Genomic DNA, 26,064 nt, shown 5'->3' with positions numbered 1-26,064 from the left:
GAAGTAAATGTTCTCTGCTTACTCTAGCAGTTCAGACTCTACTATAGTCCCACTTGACTCCACACAAACAACAATCTTCTGCATCCTCAGAATCAATCTACCTAAAGCTTGTTGGGGTCATTTTTTCCAGTGTCTTGATGATCCATGAGGTCCTATTTGTGTTTACTGAAATATGAGAGTATCAGAGGGGTAGCCGTGTTAGTCTGAATCTGTAAAAAGCAACAGAGGGTCCTGTGGCACCGTTAAGACTAACAGAAGTATTGGGAGCATAAGCTTTCGTGGGTAAGAACCTAAGTGAGGTTCTTACCCACGAAAGCTTATGCTCCCAATACTTCTGTTAGTCTCAAAGGTGCCACAGGACCCTCTGTTGCTTTTTGAAATATGAGAGGTATTCTAGCCACCACAACAATGATGAGACATCTCCCATGCAAGCATCCAAATTAAATAATGGTCTCTGCTCCTTTAGATGATCTATCTCTTACTCCCATTGCTGACTGGCAACATTGTGGTAGTTATTACAATCATGTTAATTGATTTTCCAACAGAACAGCAGTGCAAATGCCATTGGTCATATGAAAGAGAAAATTACTTGGCAGCACAGTTTTTGGTGAAATACAGATACTAAATTCACACTCACTGTTGCTGTCCAGGAACTTCAACATTTACAAATAGGATTGAACTATGCCAGTTCCAATAAATCACTACTCCTGACAACTATGCTCCATTAATCAGTGAAATGTAAATTAATCTAATGGAGTTTGTTTTGATTTCTTCTAGTTTAAAATAAGAGTATGTACCACAGTGAATGATATACTCCATGCTATTTCAAGTGGAGAGACCTGAGATCATATGACTCTTGTTTCCAAATGATCATTGGGTGTATGCTACTCCCTAACCTGCATCAGCTCCACTCTTTGGTGCAGAAGGGGTACTAAGCCATAGTCTGCTATCATGTTATCATTCTCCACCCCCTTTGGAGAGACTAGACCTGCTGGTTCAGGTGATATCCTGAAATTTCTGTCATTTTGTATTGAAATCTGGCAAGATGGATTCACCAAGTTTAATCCCCATTTAACCTGACTCCTAGCCCTGATTTTGCTAGGAATCTGAGCAGGGGATTTGAATCTCACACACTCAAATGCCCATACTGAAATTCAGTGGGGTGAGGTTTTAATTTGAACTTCTGATTCTGAACCACCTCTAGTGATAATCAAATATATATGCAGTAAATATTTTACAGAAATAGAGATTACACCAACTTCCAGTAGCATGGCTAGTATCAGCAGCATTTGAAATGCTTATGTAAAAAAGAAAAAAAAATCAAAAACAAACGAAAAAGCAAGGCTGCTGTTTCAGCTTAGAATGTAAGGACTTGTTTCATCATACATTACTCCAGGTTTATATTGGTATAACTCCATTGATCTCAATGAGGTTACAATGGTGTAAAAGTGCAATAATACAGTGGTGATTCAGGTCCCTTTAGTGTATATTTTGTTGAGACAGGTTTCAAGAAGAACATTAGTTTAAAAAAGTCAAACCTTTGCAGCCAAAGAAAGACAGAGCCTTTGTTACCCTCTGCAAATTAAGAGATAAGATGCCACTTAGAGTACAGAATGAACTACAACTGCAAAGCCGGTATTATTATGCTGAATGTTTAGGAGTTCACTAGAATGTGTCAGGCATCAACACAAGTTCAATAAGCATCCAAACGAGAAAATATCTGTGTCACTGGTTATAAAATAAACAGAGATATAGCAAAAGCAGTCACTAGAGAAAACACTGAATGGAAAGTAAAAAGAATTTCACAAACACGTGTGGCAAGAAACCTATTGAACAAAACAAATGAACCTATTCCTTCAAAATACTGCTTTGAAACTACAGAACCATTCACAGTGAAAAATGGTGTGCAAAACAGTTGAAGTCTGATATAGAAAAACCGATACCTGAAATTATGTCTCTACACTTTCCATTGGCTTCAAACTCTAGAGAGAAAGTTCTAAAGAAATAAGACAGAGGCTTTGCTGTATCGAGCATCCACATACAAACAAAATCAGTTAAAACATCTAAATCTTTCTTGTTATACAATTTAGTCTTTGTATAAGAATTACATAAACACACTAGTATGCTATATTTGTTTAAACAATGTCATCCCTCTAGATTTAGATTAAAAAGTCATTCAGGCCCAGTTGCACTGGAGAACTCCAGTAAGTTTATTGGACCTACATCATGAGCCAGAAGAAGTTACATTGCACTGTTACAGTGGTTTTTCATTCATAGACCTCAAAGTAATTTTCAAGGGCAAACATGCATATTACTCCCACTTCACAGATGGGGTATTTGAGGCATAGACTTCAAAGATATTTAGGATCAATGGAAGTTAGGAGCCTAAATATCTTTGAGAATCTGGTTAGATGACTTGCCCATAGTTACAGAGTAAGTCAGTGGAGGCTTTACAGGACTGGGAGTCTGTTACTAATCAGTCTGCAGGTGCCACCTTGTAAATGCTAATTTGCTGTACTGTTCAGTGAAAGTACTTCTGTCATTGCATTCCATGGGAAAAGACTCCATGAGAAAAGTTATTAGATTTACATGTCTTAATAAAAAAGAAGCATTTCTTATGCTGGGAAGTAATTGGTCTTATTTCCTAAAAATGAATTCAACATTTATAATAAAGTGATTTTAATTATAGCAGCAATGACCCATTTTGATTAGAAGTTGGAGATCAGCTGTTTTTTATGATAAGTCTGAGCTCTGGAAGATGTATATTTTTCCACAATATTTAAGCAATTCCTCAAATAAGTTTGAGTCTTCAATTAGGAAAGAGGCACTTACACAGGCTAGGGGGAAAAGGCACTTACTCAGTGGTTTCAATTTTACTTTGCTAGACAATGATATAAACCGCAACACATTACAGAAGATAATGAGCTTCTAGCTTTCACCAAAACCTCATGAGCTTAAATCAGATCTTAGTGTCTCTACCCACATCTTAACTTTCCACTGGAAGTAAAGAAAATTGCTTAAAGACAAAGACAGATAGGCAGAGAGCTTTTAAAAATGGTCATAATACAGACACATATCATGCTGCAGGCTTTGATGTGCCTCTCAGAATACTAAAGTCTTGTCCAGCCCACTGTAGGTAGCAATCTGAAAAAAAAAAAAAAAAAGTTGCTATTATTAAGAACTAATGCATTGTGTCTGGGATTATATCATTATTCTGGGCTTTGAATGGATATTTACTATGTTTCTGTACCATTATCACAAATAAGGTATTGTGAAATGTTTTATATGAGAAACAAACAAAAAATCCTCAGATTTCATTTTATCTCCAGAAAAGGAAAACAATTTTCTATGTTTTCAGTTTCACTTGGTTTTTTTCCCCTTCAGTTTCCACCAGATGTTCTGCACTTTTTTGTGCACCGAGCAAAAACAAAGGCCCCAGTCCCGCAGTTTGTTCCATGTGAAGTCCAGTTAAAGTCAATGGGGCATCATACAGGCACAGGGATCTCTTCTGTCATTGCACTAAAATAAGATAGAGGTCAAAGATGTGTATCACCACCATGTGTCCATACGTCTGCATCCTCCCGAACAAATATTTTGAATTAGTATTTTAACAATATGGACCCAATTTGGCACTTTTTGGTCAAGCACAACCCCAAAAGGAAGGTGAAGGCGCTAGCTCAGAATACAGAAGATATGGGTTCCATTCCCTGCTCCACTACTAACTTCCTGTGTGACTTTCGGCATGGCGATTAGGGTAAAATTTTGAAAACCAGCTCAATCTAATTTTAAAAAGTGATTTAGACACTTAGGCACCAAAGTCCCACTGACTTTGAATGAGTCACTTTTGAAAATGGGACTTCAGCACTTTTGAAAATGATATCCTAAGTCTCACTGAAAGTAAATAAGAGTCAGGCTACTTGTGCCTATGTCATTTAGGGACATATCCTCAAACGTATTTTATGTGCCTTTTAGTATTTGGGCTTTAGGTGCTTTTGAAAATTTCACTTTTCATCTCATTGAGCTTCTGTTCCCCATCCATAAAATGGGGATAGCAGCACTTCCTACTTCCCAGGGGAGTTGTGAAGATAAATATATTAAAGATTGTGAGGTGCTCAGATACTACAGTACTGGGGACTCTACAGATACATTAGATACACTGACTTTAAGGGGATTTTGTTTAAGGAGTACAAGATAGAAATTCAGTTTTCGTGAGACATTTGTCAGTATAACAGATTTCTACAGACATGTTATGGTAAGCAAGCTGTCAATATTAACATGTAGTTACCTGATTCATTTGGTCCTATTGAAAATGGAATATTAGTTTGTGAGTGAGCTCATGCCACCCTAACACGTGGACAAAAATAGAGGCAGACAAGAGGCATATAGGAGCATCAAAAGTATTTTCCAATTCCTTTTCAGGAATATGCTGGTTAAAGGGGATATATTTTCAATTTAATCCAGACAGCTAAATTAACTGAAATGACCATGTACATTGAGTTTTAATGTGTAGTTTAATGTGAATCAACAGAAAAAGTAATGCACCTGATTTCTGTATTACCTGTCAAACACCACCACACACAGCACATTGTGCATTATACTCTAATTATACCTGAAACAAGGTATTTTTGTGTTATGCATCTCTGGGCGAGGGCTATGGAATGAATGCGATAGTGAGCTTCCAAGCACAGGCAGTTTAAATTTGGCCCTGTTCATTCCATTTACTCCACACACATCAATAAGATCAGAAAATTTGTGGACAAAGCTATAGAAAAAAAAAAGAGAATCAGAAGCAACCCAATGTGATGGCCCCAAGTCATTAAAAGCTGAGTACAGTGGTTTCTTCCTAATGTATCCTTCTTAAAGCGCAAACAATGTCTTTACATCACTTGCTGAGAGAATGCAGGTGTATGAAACAAACTTACCTGTCTTTGGAAAACACTTTAATGAGTGCCATTCAATGACATAGAAAAAGGAAAACATTCTCTCTGCCCCAAGGACCTTACAGACTAGATCAGACAAAATCATATGGAGTATGAAGAAGACCAAGCCTTCAATCCTGTGGGCCTCTGCAATCAAAAATAAAATGCATTAACACTATAATGGTGGTGTTAGCACAATCTTATTCAATCCACAGTGTAAGGGGGAAATTGTCACTAGATTCAAACACTGGTTTCTTTAACAAACATTTGTTAAAGCGCCACTTCTTTTTCCTTCATGAAAATACATTGCGTCTCCTAGAATATGAATGGCTTTCCAAATACATATGAGAGTAAAAAGGAAAGAATCAAGACTGATAATAGCAGCAACAGAAATAGCAGTAGTAACAGCATATTTAACTGTCTGTCTGCAAATAAAGCTAATGAAATCCCTCCTAATACACATTGGCAAAAGCGTAATAAATTAATGAAAACCTATAAAGAATCTCATCATACCATCACTGTATGTATAGGCAATGAAAGTAGGACAAGAAGCAATCAGATGAACTGTAGCAAGAGAGATTTAGGTTAAATGTTAGAAAAAAAAATTCTAACTCTAAGGATTGTTAACTACTAAAATAGTCTACAAAGGGAGACTGTGTAATCCCCATCATTGGAGGTTTCTAAGAACAGGTTAGACAAACGCCTTTCAGGGATGGTCTAGGTTTACTTGATCCTTCCTCAGTGTGGGGGATGGACTAGATGATCTTTCAAGGCACTTTCCAGCCCTACATTTCTGTGATTTTATATTGTACTGTACTTGGCTAAATTTTGTCCTCACACTTCATTAAATAGCTTGGCTTCCAGAGAGGATATTTCATTGTTTTCTGTAGTATAGGCTTACCACCTGTGATGGGGTGGACTAGGTCCTGAGGCCCCCTGCTGGAGGCCTTGTGGCTTTACCACATCCCTCCCCAGGAAAGGGCAGTAGCGGCTGTGAGGGAAGCAGCCAATCATGGCCCAGCAGTCTCATATAAGCGGTGAGGGGCCAGTTCCTTGCTTGAGCTGGAGGAGAGTGGATGGTACTCTGGGTTGGCTGTTGGGACTCCACCAAGATAAGACCCTGAGATAAGGGTGAAGAATGTGCTGGAGCCATGGGGAAGTGGCCCAGGGAATGCAGTTTATTTAAAGGGAGATGGCAGATGGCTGCTGTCTATAGGGTCCCTGGGCTGGAACCCAGAGTAGAGGGTGGGCCTGGCTCTCCCCTTCTCCAGCCACTGGGAAAATGGCCTTGACTTTGAGACACTCCAGAAGGGGAACTGAACTGTAGTGGCCCAGCTGAAAAGATGGGGCCAGAAAGGCCCTGAGAGGGTGAAGACCCTGCCTCCAGGGAAGGAGACCTGGGGCACTGCTCTATTCTAGATCAGGGACAAACAGAGAGACATCAGAGGGCACTGAGAGAGGCCTTGCTTGACTTGTACCCTGAAAGGGGTTTGCATTGCTTTTATCTCACAGGCAGACTGTGTATGACTTGGCCGGAGGGCTGAGTCACCGAAGACCCACCACAAACAGAGAGTGCAGGCACATGCACTTGACCAGGAGGTGCTTGTGAGAGGTGAGTGCGACCCCATTACACCATCCAACATTTCACTCTATTTGCACACAGGACTCAGAATGTAGACAAGGGCTTGTAATGGTCAAAATAAAGTGAACCCAAATTCCTAGCTTATGCAAAGAGCAACATTGGCATATCCAAATAACAGAAGAAGTAAATGTTGTTCTATTGCTTAAAGTAAAGATCTCCCATAATTTATTTTAATGCCAATTCCTTTTCATTAAGGTAGTTTTACATATTATTGGGTATGCAAGACAAAACAAAGAAAACATGTGTGATTGGTAGCCCTGAGTTGAACTCACTGATTGATGGCTAAAAAGGCAAAAGACTCACAATAACATCTGTTGCAAAAAGGCCCAAGGGTGGAAGCATAATGGGAATTTAATAGTTGCAAAGTCTCAGCCATGTGGTACTTTCCTCATGAGTTCACATGGATAGGTGTGGGCTGAATATTTTCACTGAAGAACTGAAATGTTTCAAGATAAATCAGATGAGGTGGCAAACCAACACAAACCAACAAATTGTTGTAGTTTGGTGGAAATTATCAGGTTACATAGATGGTAATAGAGTGGGAAAATATTAGTATTAAGCAGATCTGCTAACATCTGATGTTTTAAAAGAAAAAAAACCACACAGGTGCGTAGTGAAAGAGGATAAATGGACACAAGTCAGATATCAGGAATGGCAATATACAAAAACCTGTAGGAGAATACTTCAGCCTCCCTGGCCACACAATAGCAGATGTAAAGGTAGCCATCTTACAGCAAAAAAACTTCAGGACCAGACTCCAAAGAGAAACTGCTGAGCTCCAGTTCATTTGCAAATTTGACACCATCAGATCAGGATTAAACAAAGACTGTGAATGGCTTTCCAACTACAGAAGCAGTTTCACCTTCCTTGGTGTTCACACCTCAACTGCTAGCAGAGCACCTCACCTTCCCTGATTGAACTAACCTCATTATCTCCATACTGATTTATACATGCCTCTGGATATTTCCATTACTTGCATCTGAAGAAGTGAGGTTCTTACCCACGAAAGCTTATGCTCCCAATACTTCTGTTAGTCTTAACGGTGCCACAGGACCCTCTGTTGCTTTTTACAGATTCAGACTAACACGGCTACCCCTCTGATAATTGATAAGAATGGGTGACAGGCATATGGTGGAGGTGAGCAAGACCTGGCCAAATTATGCTCCAATTCAGACTGGTGTTGATCCAGTGGAACTCTATGAAGTATTGAGTTATTTGACAAATCAGCTCTCAACACAAGTGCTTTTGCCAATGTTCCAAACAATAATTTGGGTTGGTTTGTTTGTTTTTTAATGCAGTGCTACTAAAATAGCAAGCCTAGGACAATGTCATATGAGGGTAATTGCTTCCAAACACGAATAAATCAGCATTATTGGCAAACCCAGAAAATACTAATCCATAGTAATGGAGGAACTATGAATTCCTTCTCCAGGTGTCTCAGAGAAGCATATTAATGAACTGTCAAGTGGATAATATAAAAATATTGTACCTTATGTGCAGAATGTTATTGTTAAAGGATTTAGGCAGCAACAAGACCCCTTATAGAACAATGGAGACCAAAAAGAAGAGCTTGAAGAAAAGTTATTGTGATAGCCTGTATCACAGCTGATGACCAATTGGCAGACTCTCTCTAGAGAGACATAGAGCCAGAGGACAATGAATTGATTTTTCCAGGGTTAAAACCCAATTTCAACCACAGACAGCACATTTCGTATTTCTCCCTTACCACCACCCACTAGGCAGAAATCATTAACTTTCTCAGCCATGAACTTTCAGGTCTAACTGCAAACATTTTCCAGTATACGAGCTTTGCAACACTGCAGCCTCTCTTTCACTGGTTTAGTTACAGTCACAGTGAATGCACCACAGCACTGTAGAATAATGGGTTTTAGAAGAACAGAGCCTGAGGGTACATCTACACTACAGGGGGGAGTCGATTTAAGATACGCAAATTCAGCTACGTGAATAGCGTAGCTGAATTCGGCGTATCGCAGCCGACTTACCCTGTTGTGAGGACGGCGGCAAAATCGACTTCTGCGGCTTCCCGCCGGCGGCTCTTACTACCACCTCCCCTGGTGGAGTAAGAGCGCCGATTCGGGGATCGATTGTCGTGTCCCGATGGGACGCGATAAATCGATCCCCGAGAGGTCGATTTCTACCCGCCGATTCAGGCGGGTAGTATAGACCAGGCCTGAGAAGGCCACCTGGCAAGCAAATAACCTTGTCAGAGTACAAATGCAAAGGAAATTAAAGTCATGAGAGATTCTCTCCCTTCTTCTTCATGCTTAATACAAAAAGCCTTCTTGGTGCTTCCTGTAGGCCTACTCTTTTCCCATCCTGCATGGTGTTGATTGGCTTCCACCACCATTGAAGTCAGCTTTCAGGAAGTGGTCAGCATTTTCCAAGATCAAGCTCTGTCTTTTTAAATGAAAAGGCAGCCTGAGCTCATTTTCCAAGGCATGTGAAGATGTGCACCATCAGTTGCTCAGGGGTAGGTCAAACTATCAGTCTCTGAAATTCAAGCCTCAGTTCTCACTCCCTCACATAATCTCCAAGACCGATGAACCAATGTTACTGTAAAATGGCTTCTTTTTGAATATTACTCTTTTTTCATAAACTGCTTTTTGTTCCTGATCCTAGGAAAGTTTGACATTTTTCAGCTTCACAAAGGCCAAATTTTCCAAATGCAAGAGCTTAAGCTGCATCTGCAAAATCTGTGTATACATGTAGTGCATACAGACAACCTGCATCTGTAGTAAATTGTGTAATTACAAATGCAAATAGTACTTGCACATGCAATTACCAGATTGCCATGTGCATGTGAAGGCTCTGCAGGTGTAAATCATCTGTATTCTGAAGGTTTAGTATTATGGATTTGTTTTAAATGGACAAGAACAGTAAGACTGAAAAAAATCATGGAGGCAAGGAATTACAGCTGATGTTTGGCCTTTATTCAGAGCTGTGGGCAAACTACACATCATTCTAGAGGTACTAACAGCCAAACACCATGAGATGAGGTAAAATGAGATAAAGGTACAGTACCTGAGTCCTTCCCAGATTTTGTGTGATTAAGGCAGTCCCTCATTATTTGTAATAGCTTTTTGTATTGAGATTGTTGCTTACCACAGATGGACATTTTAATGAATAATTACATGATTAAAAGGTAACTTCAGTGCTGTATTTATTATTCATTAGCTAGCACTGTACTATTTGTTCATTAGTAGTCAGAAAGAACTATGCAGTAAATGGGTCCTAATCAATGGATGGAATTATAGCTAAATTAGTAACTTTATCAAAAGGATAACAGGCTTATGCTCTAACAACCATGCATTATGTGCAAGATACTGAATGTTCACCTGTGAGCTTTTAATTTCAGTAGAAGGTTTCTTGAACTATGTAATTAGCTCATTAATCACATACTCTCCTCTGAGAATCCCTCCTTGTACCTAGCCAGCTCCCCTTCTGTTTAGGGCAGAGTTGGGCAAACTACGGACCGGGGACTACATCCGGTCCACGGGACCCTCCTGCCTGGCCCCTGAGCTCCTGGCCCGGGAGGCTAGCCCCTGGCCCCTCCCCAACTGTTCCCCCTCCCCTGCAACCTCAGCTCACTGCACCGCCAGTGGCTCTCGCCGGGCAGCGCAGCCTGGGCCTGACCCAGTGCTCTGTGCTGCGCAGTGGCTTGGCTGGCTCCAGCTGAGCAGCACGGCTGCCTGTCCTAGTGCTCTGCGTGGCGTGGCTGTAGCGCCACCAGCCACTGATGCTCCAGGCAGTGTGGTAAGGGGGCAGGGAGCAGGGGAGGTTGGATAGAGGGCAGAGGAGTTCGGGATAGTGGTGGTCAGGGGGTGAGGGGTTTGGATGGGCTCAGGGCGGTCAGAGGGCAGGGAACAGGAGGGTTGAATGGGGGCAGGGGTCCCGGGGGGGCAGTCAGGAAGGAGAGGGGGGTTGGATAGGGCAGCAGGGTTTCAGGGGCAGCCAGGGAGAAGTGGGGGGTTGGATGGGGCAGGGGTCCCGGGGGGGCAGTCAAGAATGAGAGGAGGGCTTGGATGGGGCAGTGGGGGGCAGTCAGGGGCAGAGAATCCAGGGGCAGTCAGGGGACAGGGAGGGTCGATGGGGCAGGAGTCCCAGGGGGGATTGGATGGGTCAGGAGTCCCGGAGGAGCCTTCAGGGGGTGGGAAGCAGGAGGGGTTGGCCAGGGGGTGGGGGCTGGGCCGCGCCTGGTTGTTTGGGGAGGCACAGCCCTCCATACAATTTCAGAAACCCGATGTGGCCCTCAGGCCAAAAAGTTTGCCCGCCCTGGTGACTGCAGAGCTCCTCCCTACAGTCTCTCCTCCTCACCACTCCCAATTTCCTCTCTTTATAAACCTATCCCCAGCTGGTCTCCCAGCTGGGCTTCATCCACCATTAGGCCTTATCAGTCCCTGCCCTCCTACAGGTACAGCCCATAAGGTTAATTGGCCTGTTTTACTTCTTCACTCCATCACAGGCTCCTCAGGGCTAGACCCAAAAAGGAATTTAAACACCCTAACTGCCGCTTTAGGTACCTAAGTCCAAAATTTAGCTACTCAAAACTGCTGCTCAGCTGCCATCTAACCCTACAGAGATATAAATTTTGTAGGCACCCAAGTTTCTGCTGATAAAGTCCCCTAGGTTCCTAAAGATCTTCCAGCCACCTCAGTGCTAACACCTAACTTGCACCAAAAAGCCAATGTGGTCTTCAAACTAAGTCTCCTGCCTATCGCATCTGAGAGTCCCGATCCAGTAGGCATGCTCTGAGGTTGCCTAACTGATTGGGGTTCAACTCAAAACAGTGTTGCTGCTATTATAATATTTATCCCAGCTGTTAGAGCACACAGGCAGGATGTGGGAGACTCGGGCTCAAACCCCTTGCTGCCTGATGTGGATCAGGCATTTTAACCACCATTTCTCAGGAGAGTACCTAACCACTGGACTATGGTATATCCATAGTCCATATATACCCATATATGGGGAAGGAATCATTACTGTTGAAACTGTTCCACTTTGTACACTGCTATTGAATTGCAATGTAGACATTCATGCAATGGGACGCCACGAGGGGGGAAGATCCTTGAACCCAGGCTCCAGTCTGAGCCCCAAAGTCTACACTGCAATTAAGCAACCCCATAGCCCAAGCCCAGCAAGTACAAAACAGGCCAGCCCGGGATATTTAATTGCTATGTCGATGTCCAACTCATTTTTCAAAATGGGACTCATGTGCTTTTGTAAAATTTACCATAAGTGATTTGCCCAAGGTCAGAAGACTAAATTACTGGCAGAGCTAGAAATAGAACCCGGGGTCCTGAATCCCAGCCCTGCCTCTTCTCAACTTTCTGTTATCCTGAGGCCTATGGGTTTGGAGAATTCCTCACAGGCATGATCCTTCTCCTGCAAATATTTAAATATGTGTGTCACTTTACTCATAAGTAGAGCCAAATTATATATGTGTATAAGGTTCATCCATTTCAATTTTAAATGCATTTAGAGAATGGGCTTCTATCATTTTTCTAAAGAGAATGGCTACACCAAAAGGACTAATGGTAACTTTTTTCCACCATAAGTTTTTCCAATCACGATACTTGAAGCATGCTTATAATGGATCATGGAAATGAAAATCAAGAGAAAAAGGATCCCTTTTCCCCCCTCCTCTGCTTCCCCATAACCATCTTACTTCTCTCCTTTATCAGTAAGTTCCATCTGTCAGCATGAATGAATGCACTTGCGCATAGGAGAAACATATTACTTTATTTCTATTGTATTCATTATGAATATGCAGCAAGACTTCTCTGACATGATATGACATTTGGGAAACATGCAATAAATACAAATACAAATGAAGATGACTACTTAATCTGAAAAGACAAATACAGATACTGAATCCCACTTGTGTTTCTGCTTGACATTTAAGTGTGTTAGTGATGTGCAAATTTTTCACTATGCCAGAAAAATCTTCTGTTAAAGGTTTCTCAACATACAGAGAAAGCAGGGCAGTTTGTAAAGTCCACATTGCATAATCTATTTTAAGTGTGCAAGATCCCCATGAAACAATCAAACTGAAATAACCAAAGCAGCAGTTCACAAGCACTGTGACATATAATTCATGAATAATGATACAACATACTTTGGTCAGAGGCAGAAACTGGGTTTTAGGATGCATGATGAATTTGTTGACTCATTAAATGTGGGAAAATTAACAGGCTTAACAAACACAATATTATTTTAAATATTTTATACATATTTCCATATGTATCTACAAAATGCAGTAGGCTAATTCTCGCTTACACTAAGGCCACTTTACACTGCTCTGACTGTGCAGAGAACTTAAAGTGGATACAAATGTGAAATGTGTCAATGAGAATTAGTCCCAATGTCTCCCATGTCATGGATTCCCACTATCTAGTCAAGCAATATATGTAATGAGGTAAAAAAAAAAAAAAAGCTGAAGTATATGCAATTATGGCAGATGAGACCAGGGACTTCAGCAGGGGAACATAATGTATTGAATATAAACAACTTGGCTTCTATTAAATGGTTTTATGCTTCGTCTATGAAAAGTGATTAATTGTCCAGGCATCAGCATTTTAATTCAAACACACTCTGGTAAAGTCTTGACTCTCTTTGGGAAACCTTGCAGGTGTTGCCTTTAAGACACTAAGTTTTAAGACAGTGCATCTGATATAAGCAGCAGTTCTGGTGAAAGGATACAGAATATGCTTTTTTTTGCAGGGGACCCTTTTTTATTTTCACATATCTATCCTAATTTAATTCTTGTCTTGGCAGTAGACACCTCAAAGCCTACAGCAGTGGCAACAGGATTTTTCTTATCTATAGTCCCTGAAGGTTCTCTTGTCAACATGTGCGGGTAGTGCATTGTTCAGAAAAAAAATGCAGAAAGAGAAACATCTTTTAAAGGAAGCAGTAGAACTTAAAAGAATTGTTGCTGCATGATGTGTTTGCCAATGCAATGCTATTTACAGTTGGAATGTCAACATAGATTACATACTAGCCTTTCTTCAGAAACAGTTGTTTCCTCATAGACAAGACAAGAGTGTTTACTGTGGCTTTACATTCTCTAAAGATGTTTAAAATTTAAATGGATGAACCCAAGAAGCTTCAGAGTCTTTGGACCAGAGCCTCTATATCTCCTGCTCCCACCCATGAATGGTTAGGGGATGTCCCTGGGAGTACTGGAGCCATGGCAGCAAGGTTGCAGCAAGAGCATATAGGCCGAGCAAGTTCCTTGGGGATGCTCTAGTCAGTTGTAACCTAGAGCAGGCTTGAGTAGTCCCATTGATTTGAATGGGATTACTCATCTGTTTAAACTTAATCATGTGCTTAAGTGCTCTGGGTCTAAATTATATCAGGTAAATCCTGCTGATGAAAATACTACAACTACCTTTCTTGAAAAATTCAATCACTTTCCATTCCAGTCCCTGTAAAACCCAGAAATGCAAGAACTGAAAGATAATGGAAGAAAAAAATTAACTGGGTATTCCAGAGCCAGCCAAAAGATTCATTCACTTACTAGAAAAGGGCAAAAGTTTGAGGTTTTCCAGAACTATTTCTCCTATCCCTATTTAAAGTAGACTAGAGAATACATCATAAGGAACAGTTTTTCATATATAAGGAGATAAACCTGAAGACCTATACCTTGTGTTACAAGTAAATACCGTAACCTTTAATTTCCTGGCTTTTTCATACTTGTGTTTTGCAGGCTTTGCCTTCCCCCCTCCACCCTCTTAAGTAATAGTTATATAGATAATCTATGTTCCCTAGAATCCTTGCAAAGCTTCACAGATGCATTGCTGAAGCTGATTAGTCAATTTGCAAAGCCTAGGCAATAGACAATTTGCAAACTTCTCCAGGGTGGGAGACATTAGAAGTCAACAGCATACAAATGAGGTGTCAGACCCCTAAAGCAGCAGTGAATATCTTTAAAAAATATGTAGAACTGTCTCTGGGAGGCAATAGGTCAAGCTAATGTATACAACATTTGAAGGTTCTAGATTAAACAATTTCTGAGATGTGATGCCACAAAAAATAAGAATTTCTCTAATATGAAATACAACCATATCTCAGAAATGGTACAGCCAATTCACTGAAGGAAAGATGTGGTGGTATGGAGCTGGTTCTGTCTGTAATATGCCACTCTGGGATTCTCCAGCTTGCCCTTTTAGGGATGTTTTGCATTGTCCAAGCAGTGCAAAGCAGCCACAAGTGGGACAGCCTACACCTCTGCCTATATGCATTCTAACCAAGCTTCCATTAAAACATACTGTTTTCTATGCAAGTGCTGAATTAGTCTTAGGTGACTGCTTCAGTTGACTGACTCCTATTTCAAAGCCCTGCTCCTTCATTTCCCCCCTTCTTTCGATGCTGGTCACCTTCACTTGTCCCAAGTTCTTAAGATTTAAGTGATCACAGTGTCTGCAAACTCTGACAGTGCTCCAGAGTTCTCCTATCTCTTGAGCTCAGCAGGAATAAATCTCTGCTCCTGCTGAGCTGAATTATTACAACAGTGCGGGAATGAAGTACTTGTGAATTAGCATGGGGAGCATCAGAAGGAGATGGGGGATGATCATGAGAAAAGATGTGGCTCCTCAGGGAATAGAGAAACAGGACAGGAGATCCACTGAGGCAGCAAAGGATGCAGAGAATACAACTTACTACATAATATATATATATAGCTTTTCCTAATGAAAAATGACAATAGTCAAGCATCACTATACAGACATTCTTGTACCTGTTGATTACATACCGGTGCTACTGAAGCAACAACATCCATTGTGTAAAATGAGAGTTTGATGTTTGTCTTTTATTCTCAGTCTAGAAATGTTGTTGTTAATTTCTTTCCCCTGTGTTTTGGATTTCTATGAAAAATTTCAAACTGTCAAGTAATATTTCACTCAAATGCAAAACTTTGAATGTGAAGTAATGTTTACATCCCAGCATGAAAAAAAGCATATTTAACTTTTAGAGGTAAAACAACTACAGAAGAATTTATTGACCAAGTTACAAGGTATCTGAAAACTGGATTTATTTATTGGCTATAGACTGTAACCCCTTCTATGGGGCTATTATTATTATCCTATTATTGAAACACACAGAAAACCTAGTTGGGATTAGACCCACACTTTGTACAATGCCAGCAAACACAAGATGAAAGTTTCCCATCCTGATAACCATGCAATCTAAGTCAAGAACGTATGTAAGAACTGATGGAAGGGGAAGGGAGTAGGAAGGCAACAGTCATAGGAAAACTACCAACCAGCTCTATAATATTTGGATTAATTATCTTTCAGTGGTGGGTTTGTCTTTAGTAGCATACATTCCTGTGATTCTTTAATAATCATCTATTATCTGTAAAAGCCAGAGTCTCATTCTACCATGTGAAAACTCTTATGATTATTTTACCAGTTGTGGCATTTGAGAAACTGCCACATAAAAAGAAAAAAAATGGCATATGATTGCCAATCTGCATTAGATTTAAATAGTAGAAGGAATTTGACTGAGCAAACCATTTCATTTTTTATAGTTAGCAGTACGGAAACCAGGAACTCAGTTGGGCTGAAACTGCAGAAATGGCAAAGATACTTGATGGATCTGTTGTGGTTGCTGAAAATATGCTCCAGGAGGCAGCTGCTACAAAAAAATTTGTAGCTCTCAGAAAAGAAAGAAAAAGAAGAGGGGGGCAGGGAGACACTTACCCTATTGGCTTCAAGATGAGACTCTTTTGGTAATGACAGCTGTAGGAAATTGTAATATCAAGCTACACATCCCTTCCAATAACCCTGCCTACTGCTACATAAGTGCATTTCATAATTTTAGCCAACATGTTAGGGGAAATAGATCATTATTTTATAGTACTCACTGTGAATTGTCCAAGTCTATTCAACCATACAGATGGCAAAGCATGATCATCAGTGACAGCACTGCAACAAACAGTTTTTATTTTTCAAACCCATTTGAACAGCAGCAGACAATGGAGAGAGTAGATTGTTACACAGATGCTAAGTGAGGAACAAGATGTAAGTGTCTTAGTATTGCTGGGTCCATAGAATCTGCATATTCTCTCCCCTAGACAGTCTTCGTGGACCTTCGGTTTTTCCGTGAATTTGTTTCCCTTTTGCACCGAAGGGGAACATATGGATTTATACTAGTAAAAATCATTGTCATTTCCAGCCAAATATTAGAGTGGTTTGTATCATTATGACCACCAATATTTCATATTTAAATAAAGCTGCATTCTGTATACAGTTTAACTACATTGTTTTTTGGCAATGTGAGCTCTAAAGATATTGGGCCATTTCCAATCCCATTCTAAATCCAGAATAATTCCATTAAACTCTTTACTTCACTGGAGTTACTCTGGATTTTGACAGGTGTAACAAATATCAGAATTTTTCCCATTGGCTTAACCTTTTCAGTTAAGGAACTGTATCAGCAATAACAAAAGGGCAAAGGATCCAAATCCTACAGAATATATTTCAGATTAGTTATTACATGTTAGCAAGCACCGGATCTAGACCTGAAGGCTGAGTGCTCACTCAGTGCAGCAAGGAGCTGTCTGCCAGTCCCCAGCTGGTATTCTCTAAATATAGCAAGTGAAAGACTGTAGCCTTAAGAAAGCCCTATTCAACTAATATTCATTTCCATGACTACGGATGACACAAATATTTCATTTTGATTCAGTTGCTTGCATTAGATCATAAAAACATATGGACCTATATAGCTCTAAAGCCGCCGGAGAGGTCACTTGTGACAATCCTTTGAAATTAGCAAGTGTCTATATCTCCCTGCACCACAAAAGAAGAGAGAATATATTTAAGGAAAATCCTACAGTACATTTTAACCCTCCAGCTGTTGACAATGCCTATGACGTTCTTCCTTCCACATGTTTGTGACAAGCAAAGTCTGAAGGCTATAATAAGAACTGCTGTTTACTAGAAATATTATTTTATGAAAACTAATCTGTTGCCTATTTTAAATGGCATTCACTATAATCATACCCCTTTTCAGTCTACTGGCAATACCACTCCTATGTTTTGAAGAAAACATAATTATCATCAAATAAATAGGTATTAAGGAGATAAAACAAAAATGCTGTACATTAGCTTTGGCCAGTAATGTTTTCTCAGTCACAATTTATTCTTTTAATGAGCTTCATCCAATTCTCTGAGCATTGCTCTTCCTCACAACCAGGAGGGTCTATAGTTTAAGTACAATGTATTCTTTGTGTACCTTCATCCCTTCCATTCATTCCCAGCACAATAACCCATAGAGTGCACTCCAGAGACAGGTTATTATAACTCAGTAATTATCTTCTAAGCTTCATAATCATGCTATTTTGTTTATTTACAAGAATTCCTTAGGATAAGGGAAAAAAACACTGGTCATTGAGGAAGGGTAGCGAACAGTTAAAACATCGGTGTTACTCCTTAATGGGTTCCTGTAAGAAAATAAAATATCCATCCTAACGCTTTGTAGCTATAAGATTATTTGAATAATATTTTTTTCTGATGAGTGCTCTCTGTTTTACTGATGCTTCATGTAGTAGGCTAGCAGTGGTCCCTCCCACTCTGGCACAGTGGGAGGCCAGTCTACCTCACTATGTCAGTGGATGTCACCCATAAGGAATTAACAGAGCACTGATGAGTCTATGGTTCTGGCCTGCAGTCAGGGCTGAACCACAAAAAAGGCTCTGAGCCCAGGCCCTCAGGCAGGACAGGGCACCAAAGAGTCTGACTCTGGCCGGCAGTCAAGGCGGGGCAGCAAACAAGGGCTGTGGCCTGCAGTCAGGGCAGAGCAGCAAAAGGTCTATTGTCCTAGCTCTGGCAGATGGCCAATAAACGCAGGCCTCTTGGCCTAGAGAGCAGAGGCTGCCACCCCAGAGGTGGGGGGATAGGGGCACTCAGGACCCCCAAACTCCACCGTGACCCAGCCCAGGGCCCTAACAGTGGTGGAGTGCTCCACCACTGGTAGGGTTACCATACGTATTCTTTCTCCCGGACATGTCCGGCTTTTCGGCAGTCAACCCCCCGTCCGGGGAGAATTGCCAAAAAGCCGAACATTCTGGGAAAATGGCGGCTCTGCTCCTCCCCAACTCTTGGGCTCTGTTTAAGAGCCGGGCTGCCCGAGCGCTACCGGCTTCGGGCAGCCCCCGTGCCTCCAGACCCTGCGCCCCCAGCCGGGCACTTCCACTCCCGGGCTCCGGCGGCGCAGGGTCCGGAGGCACGGGGGCTGCCCGAAGCTGGTAGCGCTCGGGCAGCCCGGCTCTTAAACAGAGCCGAAGAGTTGGGGAGGAGCAGAGCCGCCGTGGCTGGAGGCTCTGCTCCTCTTTGGCTCTGTTTAAGAACCGGGCTGCCCGAGTGCTACCGGCTTCGGGCAGCCCCCGTGCCTCCGGACCCTGCGCTGCCGGAGCCCGGGAGGGGAAGTGCCCGGCTGGGGGTGCAGGGTCCGGAGGCATAGGGGCTGCCCAAAGCCCGAGCGCTACCGGCTTCACGGTTTGCCGGGCAGCCTCCAGACCCTGCGCCCCCGGCTGGGAGCTTCCCCTCCCAGGCTCCAGCTATGCTGGGGAAGCACCGGCCGGGGGCACAGGGTCTGGGGGCTGCCCGGCAAACCCTGAAGCCGGTAGCGCTGGGGCAGCCCTTTCCCCCTGGCTGGGAGTGGGAGGGAGGAGGGGGCGGGGTTAGGGCGGGGAAGGGGCGGGGCTAGGGGTGGGGGAATGGGCGCGGCCAGGGCCCGTGGAGGGTCCTCTTTTTTTATTTATGAGATATGGTAACCCTAACCACTGGGTCAGCGGGGAATCCAGCCGCAACATACTGACCACCTTTTAGACAGCAATGCAGCCAGACTGGGGTCAGCTACCCCTGGACCACTTCCTATCCCTCTCCTAAAGGTGTACCTTGATCTGGGGGTGTCCTCCAGCTCCTCAGGGTTGGTAGCTAGTGGAAGTCCCAGCAACTCCTTAGTGTCTTGGTTTACTGGTGACTCCAGACACTCTGGTCAGTCCTCAGCTTGGCGGAGCTCCCCTTCGGTCTCCAGGCTCAGGAGCGGGCAGAAGGCATCTGTCTCCTCTGATGGCTGCAGCCCAATTGAGCTCTAGCACCCACCCTTTATATTCCCTGTCCAGAATCTTGACTTCCAATGGGAGGGGTGAGCATGACCTGGCTCTGCCCACCTGGGTTTATTAGAGAGTGGTCCCTCCCCACTCTGGCTCAGTGGGAGGCCACTCCGCCTCACTACACTTCAATATAAAAGGTTTTCACAAAAATTCTGTCTGAGCTGTCCTTTTAAATAGTTATTTTTTTCTTCAACGTTTAAATACTGTAGCTGTTAATAGCTGAATAGGTGTGCAACTCTCATGTGGTGGCCCCTACGTAGAACTAGTGTATTGCCAACAATCAAGGACTACACAGATTGTAGTGGCAAATCAGAGTCACATAATCAATGGTACAAAAGTTTGTCAGGTTTCCACCTCAATAAATCTCAGTATTTCATCCAGATCAGATTTAAAACATACAATTGTCCACATACCAGTAAAGGTATTTTCCAAGTCCTTGAAGCAATTTTTCAATCCCACTCTATTGCTAAAATCTTGTTCAAGTCTAGTCCAGTCTAAAATAGTCTGTTCAATTTCTCATCATGTGCCCATCACCATAGTATCCATATCAGATCCTCCTCCCCAATCTAACCTCTTTCTCCTCTAGCATAACCAAATTGCTACTGCAAATCCTTTCACTGACTTCCTTTCTCCCTTATCCATCCCCTGCATCCAGTTCAAGCTTTAGCCTAACCTACAAGATCCTGCAATACTTTTCCTCCATTTTATCCTACACCGCCTCTCCTGCTCCTTACATTAGTTCATTTCTTGTCCTTTAGTTATTTCCTTTGTCTCCTCCTTCACTGTTTCACATCTGTTTGCAAGCCACTCCCTATAGCCCTGATTCTGCAGATGCTTTCACGAGTAAAGTTACCGATCAGACCCTGAGAGGAGAATTTGGCCCTCTGTATTGTATCCATATCAAGCCTTCAATATATCTTTTATCAATAGACCATTAGCATTTCACCTGTGTATTTTCAGGGAAGTGTACTAATGGGTAAATGTTAATATAATGGTGGTATAAGGTTTGTACATACATCCCTATCTACTTCTATAGTATTAATATTAATTGATAGGTACTACACACCTTTCTGACCAGGCAGTTTCTCCTCTCTAAACAGCTATAACTTCCCTTTATAGACTTATAGGAGTTTTATCCTTATACTGAGATTCAAATCTATCCCTTTTTTTTTAAATCGTAAAATGTAAGATAGTGAGTCTGAAAGTTGAGTAGAAATACTGCAAGCATCATAGCTTATTTTCTAATTTGTCATCATCAGGTAACAATAAATTCTAAGGAGAAAACACATTGCAAGACTAAACTCTGACTCAATACTGTATTGATAAGTGGGTGTCAGACTGGTTTTTCAGCTTGAGAAGCCTTCAATGAAATGTTTTAACAGCAAAAAGAGAGCAGCTGTCTTTGACTGAATGTGTCTGTACTTCCCAGCTACACTCAAAATGTTTCATTCTGGACATCTGAGAGACATCTAGCAGAAACAAATCTACAACGTATTTTCCATTGCTGTATTCTGAAGACTTTGTATCTTGCAATCCCTCTACATTTGCCATACCTGAATTGAAAGGATGGCTATATTCCAACATGTACTCAAAGCTATGACAAGTTTTTCATTTTGGATGTCAAGAATAACAAATGAAAAAAAAAAAACAGATGAAGAATGAAATAAGTGAACTGATGGATTAGGTGGGAGAGAGATAAACACAACCAGGCTGAATGTTGAATTAGATGTATAAAGATTTATTATTAAATTATTTGTGTGTTTTAACAAGCTATGAACAAATCTTAATGTGAACTAAGAACTAATAATTCCAGACCTGAAGCTCCTTAGTGACAAAAGATCTTCTCTCCCGCAGGGCAGCAATGTAGTTCCTATGAAACTGCTTACTCTACCACCACCCAAGAGAGTGAAGCCCAGGACCCTTCTGGTGTGATTGCCATATATGGCATCAGAGATGCTAGGGGATGACATGTGTAAGTGGGAGTAGGTGCTTTCTCAGAGAACGACAACTGGGAAGGTTGAATGGGTCAGCATGGCCCAAAGCCAGCGGTCCCAAGTGAGAGCTCCTGAACGCCATCTGTCAGCCAGAAGGGAAAGGATAATTTATTGCTTGCCAATACATTATAGAAAATCTAGTCCCAGTTGCTTCTCTCCTTCTCCATCTGCTCCAGGGTAACTAATGGGACTTTGTCTGAGAAAGGCCTGGGTTAAAAACTGAATGAGGAACTCCAGATTTTGCCCCATATTTGTGGCATGCTTGTATTTGATAGCCAAGAATTCAGGAGCAAATGGGTTAATGCTGTTCTAATGTTATGATAGAGGGTCTATGAAGCTTTCAGTTTTCCTTCTCAGTGCGTATCTTGATATTGATACATTTAGCTATAGGAGTCTACATGGGGAAAGTCCTTCACATTTATTGTAACCCTAATCTGAACATTGAGCCAGCTGTTCCCTCAGCTACACTGACCACAGGGCTTTGTTGTACTGAGTCCTCCTGAGCCAATTCAAACTTGACATTTTGCACCCTCTAATTAAAATGCAAATGAAAGGATAAATTATGTAAAAAGCAGATTATGCAGGTTAATTAAAATGAAAACATACCTAGACCCTGAGTTTACTGTTAAGTGGAATGTAAATATAACCTGCTGACATGGTTGAATATGGAGAACGAACTCAGTATGCTTCTGTAGGGGGAAGACCCTTTATCTGTAGCAAATGAAGTGAGCTTCCCAAAGACAACAAATGCATCATTATTCATCTGCTTTTAGAAAACAGAGAAGTTAGCAAAGGTACGGGTGTTTCTGTTCTGCATTAACAATCCTACCTTACCCTTCTGATTCTAGCATATACACTATGACAAACTTCCTGTATGCAAATCTGGTGTGCCATGGCAATGCCATAAATAATGCAGCCAAGAGCTTGGAGTCTTCAGGGAATCTTCTCTGTTAATAATTCCCAGTTTTAATAATTAGAGGTGAGCTTCTGGCTGCACAGAAGACATTTGGGGTGCTCCTCAGAGCTTTGTCCCTCCTCTGGAGGAAAAGAGGAACAAAGCCAAAAGGAAGCAGAGTAGAATGACCTTGCCTGTTTGTATATACTGGCAGTAGGAAGGAGGGACTATGAAGGATAGTGTTGAAAACTTGGAGAGGAATGAAAGGAAATTGAATGTATATGAAATGAAGAGCTTTGGCAGCCCTTTTTCAAGATAGCATTTTACAGGCTTTGAACTAATTCCTCTGTGAGCACCACACACGTCACATTTAATTTTTAAATATACATTTGTAATGATGCTGCTCTGGTTTGGATAAGCAAATGCAATTAAGATATTTTAAATTATTTATAACATTCAATTCTCTAGAAAACATTCAAATAAATACATAAAATAGAAACTAAGTACAAGAGTAGGAGAAGCTAAACAGGACTTAGAAATACAAAGGGAAGAGAGGAAAGATGTCTTGTTGTTAAAGCACTGGACTGGGATTTAAGATATTAATCCTTAACTCAAACAGAATTACTGTATAAACCTTTGGGAAAGTCACTTTAGGCCTTATTTTTAAAGTTATTTAGGCACCTAAAGATGCCGATAGGTACTTTTGAAAATTCCACTAGATACCTAGCTGTGTCTTTAGCTGCCTAAATGCCTTTACAAATCTGACCCTCTGTCTTTCTGTTCAGCCCCCCTCCATTCCCCCCCCCCCCAATCTGTAAAATGGGGAATAATCAGACTTCTTTTCTTCTACCTTTTTTCATTATCTATTTAGACCAGAAACTTTTTGGGCTAGAGACTCTCTTATGATGTGTACATACAGCATCTAACACAGCAGAGCCCGAGTTTGGGCTGGGGTCTCTAGGCTCTACAGTGATATAAAGCATTTTCTTCTCAGTGAAGATGAGCAACACTTTATTTGCAGCAAGATTTACTCATCGGGGAAGAATATGTATTTCCTTTCCACATACAAAAAAATATTGACGCATTGAACATTCTTGAGTGCTTTTATCCCAAGACTTCAACGCATTTACTAGCTGAATCTCACGTCATCCACCTGCAATAGGGTAAAAACTTACAAAAATAACAATGAATTTTAAAATCTCTAATTTTTGTTTGGTTTTTTTGACCATGACACATTGGGAGAACATAACTTGAGGTTACAGCAGAAAGTGGACATCACAATTTTATTAAATTAACTAGATAATATCACTTACAACACAAACTATGTAGAAGAAACGTGTTCAGTTCTGATTGAATAACCCTCCCTTATAAGGGCCAGGGGAAGGTTCTTAATTAGAGGGGGAAACTATTTTTAGCCTCCCTTTTACCAATCAAAAATTGGGTTTGTCCTGCTTCCAGCATCCCCTGTTATCCCTCCACTATGGAACAGGGAAGGAGCCCAGACAAAGATAATTCAATTTCTACAAGCACAAGTTAAAACCTGCTCCATGCTGTGCATATAATTACAACCCAGCTCTCAATTCTCCTGACCACTTTCAGGCTAGAGGTCTGCAAACTGGGCCTCATAACCCCAATCGGCACTGAACTCCTGCCAGAGTTTGACAAAGCAAAATTTGCAATTAACATGCAAACCCTTCTGGGTGCTGAGAGCAAGTCTAAAAATCCATGGGTCGTCTGTCAATTGTGACTGGTGGGAAAATGCCTTCCTAACCCCAAATGGCAATTCATCGAAAGATCACAGCAATTCATGAGATTCTTCAACAAACAACACATGTAAACTGCACAAAACAACAGTGATGAGAGTGGAGCAGGAGCAGCCACTGAGATGAAACAAGGGAAGAGCATTGTCTCCTAGCTCATTCAAGGGGAGACAGAATAGTCAATTAAATCCACCACACCCCTTAACACTGGCCAGTCAGTGGCTAGTGAGGGTGGGAAAGTCACAGGTGCAGCTGCATTTCCCACATTGAACATGTGGGGGACAGGAAGCCTCCACCACCTCCCTTATCTCCTTCTCTTCTGGTCAGTTGAAATGCCAGGAGATCAGTCGGACAAGCAAAGTGGGCATTTACAATAGAATTTAAAAAAAATCTGAATTTTCAATTTTTGAAAAAAATTGACCAGCTTTACTTGGGTGCCTATTGTTTAAACTAAGGTGATCAACCTAGAATCACAGAGTAAATCACTGACAAATTCAGAAGTAGAAACCACAAATTCAGACTTTTAGTTGCCTGTTGTACTCACTATACCACAATCCTCTGCAACCAAGTGTCGATTTTTGCTACAACAATCTGAAAGCGGTGAGGGAAAAGGTGGAGATTTGCAAATTCTTTCAAATAGTCTAGCAACATGGAATCCTGAGCATACACTCTGACACTTATCTGCAGTATGCTCATGATGCCAATAAGACAAATAATGACATTAATTCTGTCAATATAAAACAACAGTAACGCTGAAAAGCATTTAAGAATATTGATCCCTCACAGCCTCATATAATCTAAAACCGCTGTTGATTAGCCATTATCACACCTGGCAGGAAAAACATTTTGCACTCTCAGGTTTCAGAGCATTATCATCCGGCTACAGGGGTTGCTGCTACTGTTAATATGGTATTAAATACCTGAATTCTACTGTGGGAATGAGAAGTTTTTTTAGAAATTCCATTTAATTTTGTAAATGTAAGAAGTAGAATTTTCTGCAAGGAGGAAATAGCCCTATTGTGTATCTCTAACAGGATCATCTTACTAGTCCTGAAGTGCTTTAGTATGCGCAACATCTATCAAACGATTCCTAATATGACTGTGATGGACTGTCACCTCTTCCCCCCACTACTGTAGTGTATCTGTATGGTAAACAAGCAGTCTCCTCCCTTTCCTACCATATCACCAGCATTTCCTATGGTGGGGGGGAGGGGTGTGAGGCTTCTTTTCCAGAAGCTCTATTCCCAGATGCCCATGGCCTTTTAATCCATGTTGCTCAATTCCTTGACAAGTAGCATCCCTGGCAAGCATCTGCTTCTAGTCAGTTACTGTACAAGAATCATAGATTATTAGGGTTGGAAGTGACCTCAGGAGATCATCTAATCCAACCCCCTTCTCAAAGGACCAATCCCCAACTAAATCCCCAAATGGCCCCCTCAAGGATTGAACTCATATCCCTGGATTTAGCAGGCCAATGCTCAAACCACTGAGCTACCCCTCCCCCTGTACTGACATACCCACACAAGAGCAGTGGCTTTAATCAAGGACTGAAATGAGCACAGACTGCCTTACATACTGCTGTAGCATACATGAGAATAAACTCAGAATGGCCATCTTAAATAGTACTGAAACCTCATTAGAATCATATTCTGTCTACCTCATGGGAGCGGCGAACAGCAGAGGCTAACAGCAGGAGTTTGCCTGGGAGCTGTCCAA

General features: G+C 41.6%; 1 long non-coding RNA gene across 1 annotated transcript in view; it reads right to left on the bottom strand.

Annotated features, from left to right (window-relative positions):
• Window positions 1-331: 331 nt before the first annotated feature.
• Window positions 332-26,064, bottom strand: part of LOC112060205 (uncharacterized) — a 63,123-nt gene continuing 37,390 nt past the window's right edge. The window contains exons 2-3 of the long non-coding RNA XR_002889516.3: window positions 4,923-5,066; window positions 332-3,144 (exon numbers count right to left, since the gene is read on the bottom strand). This is a non-coding gene — a long non-coding RNA (uncharacterized LOC112060205). The remainder of the gene's footprint in view (window positions 3,145-4,922; window positions 5,067-26,064) is intronic.

Source organism: Chrysemys picta, chromosome 3 (genome assembly GCF_011386835.1).
Source record: "Chrysemys picta bellii isolate R12L10 chromosome 3, ASM1138683v2, whole genome shotgun sequence".
NCBI lineage: Eukaryota > Metazoa > Chordata > Testudines > Emydidae > Chrysemys > Chrysemys picta.
Note: the sequence above shows the minus strand (reverse complement) of the source record. Positions and strands in the feature narration are given on the sequence as shown.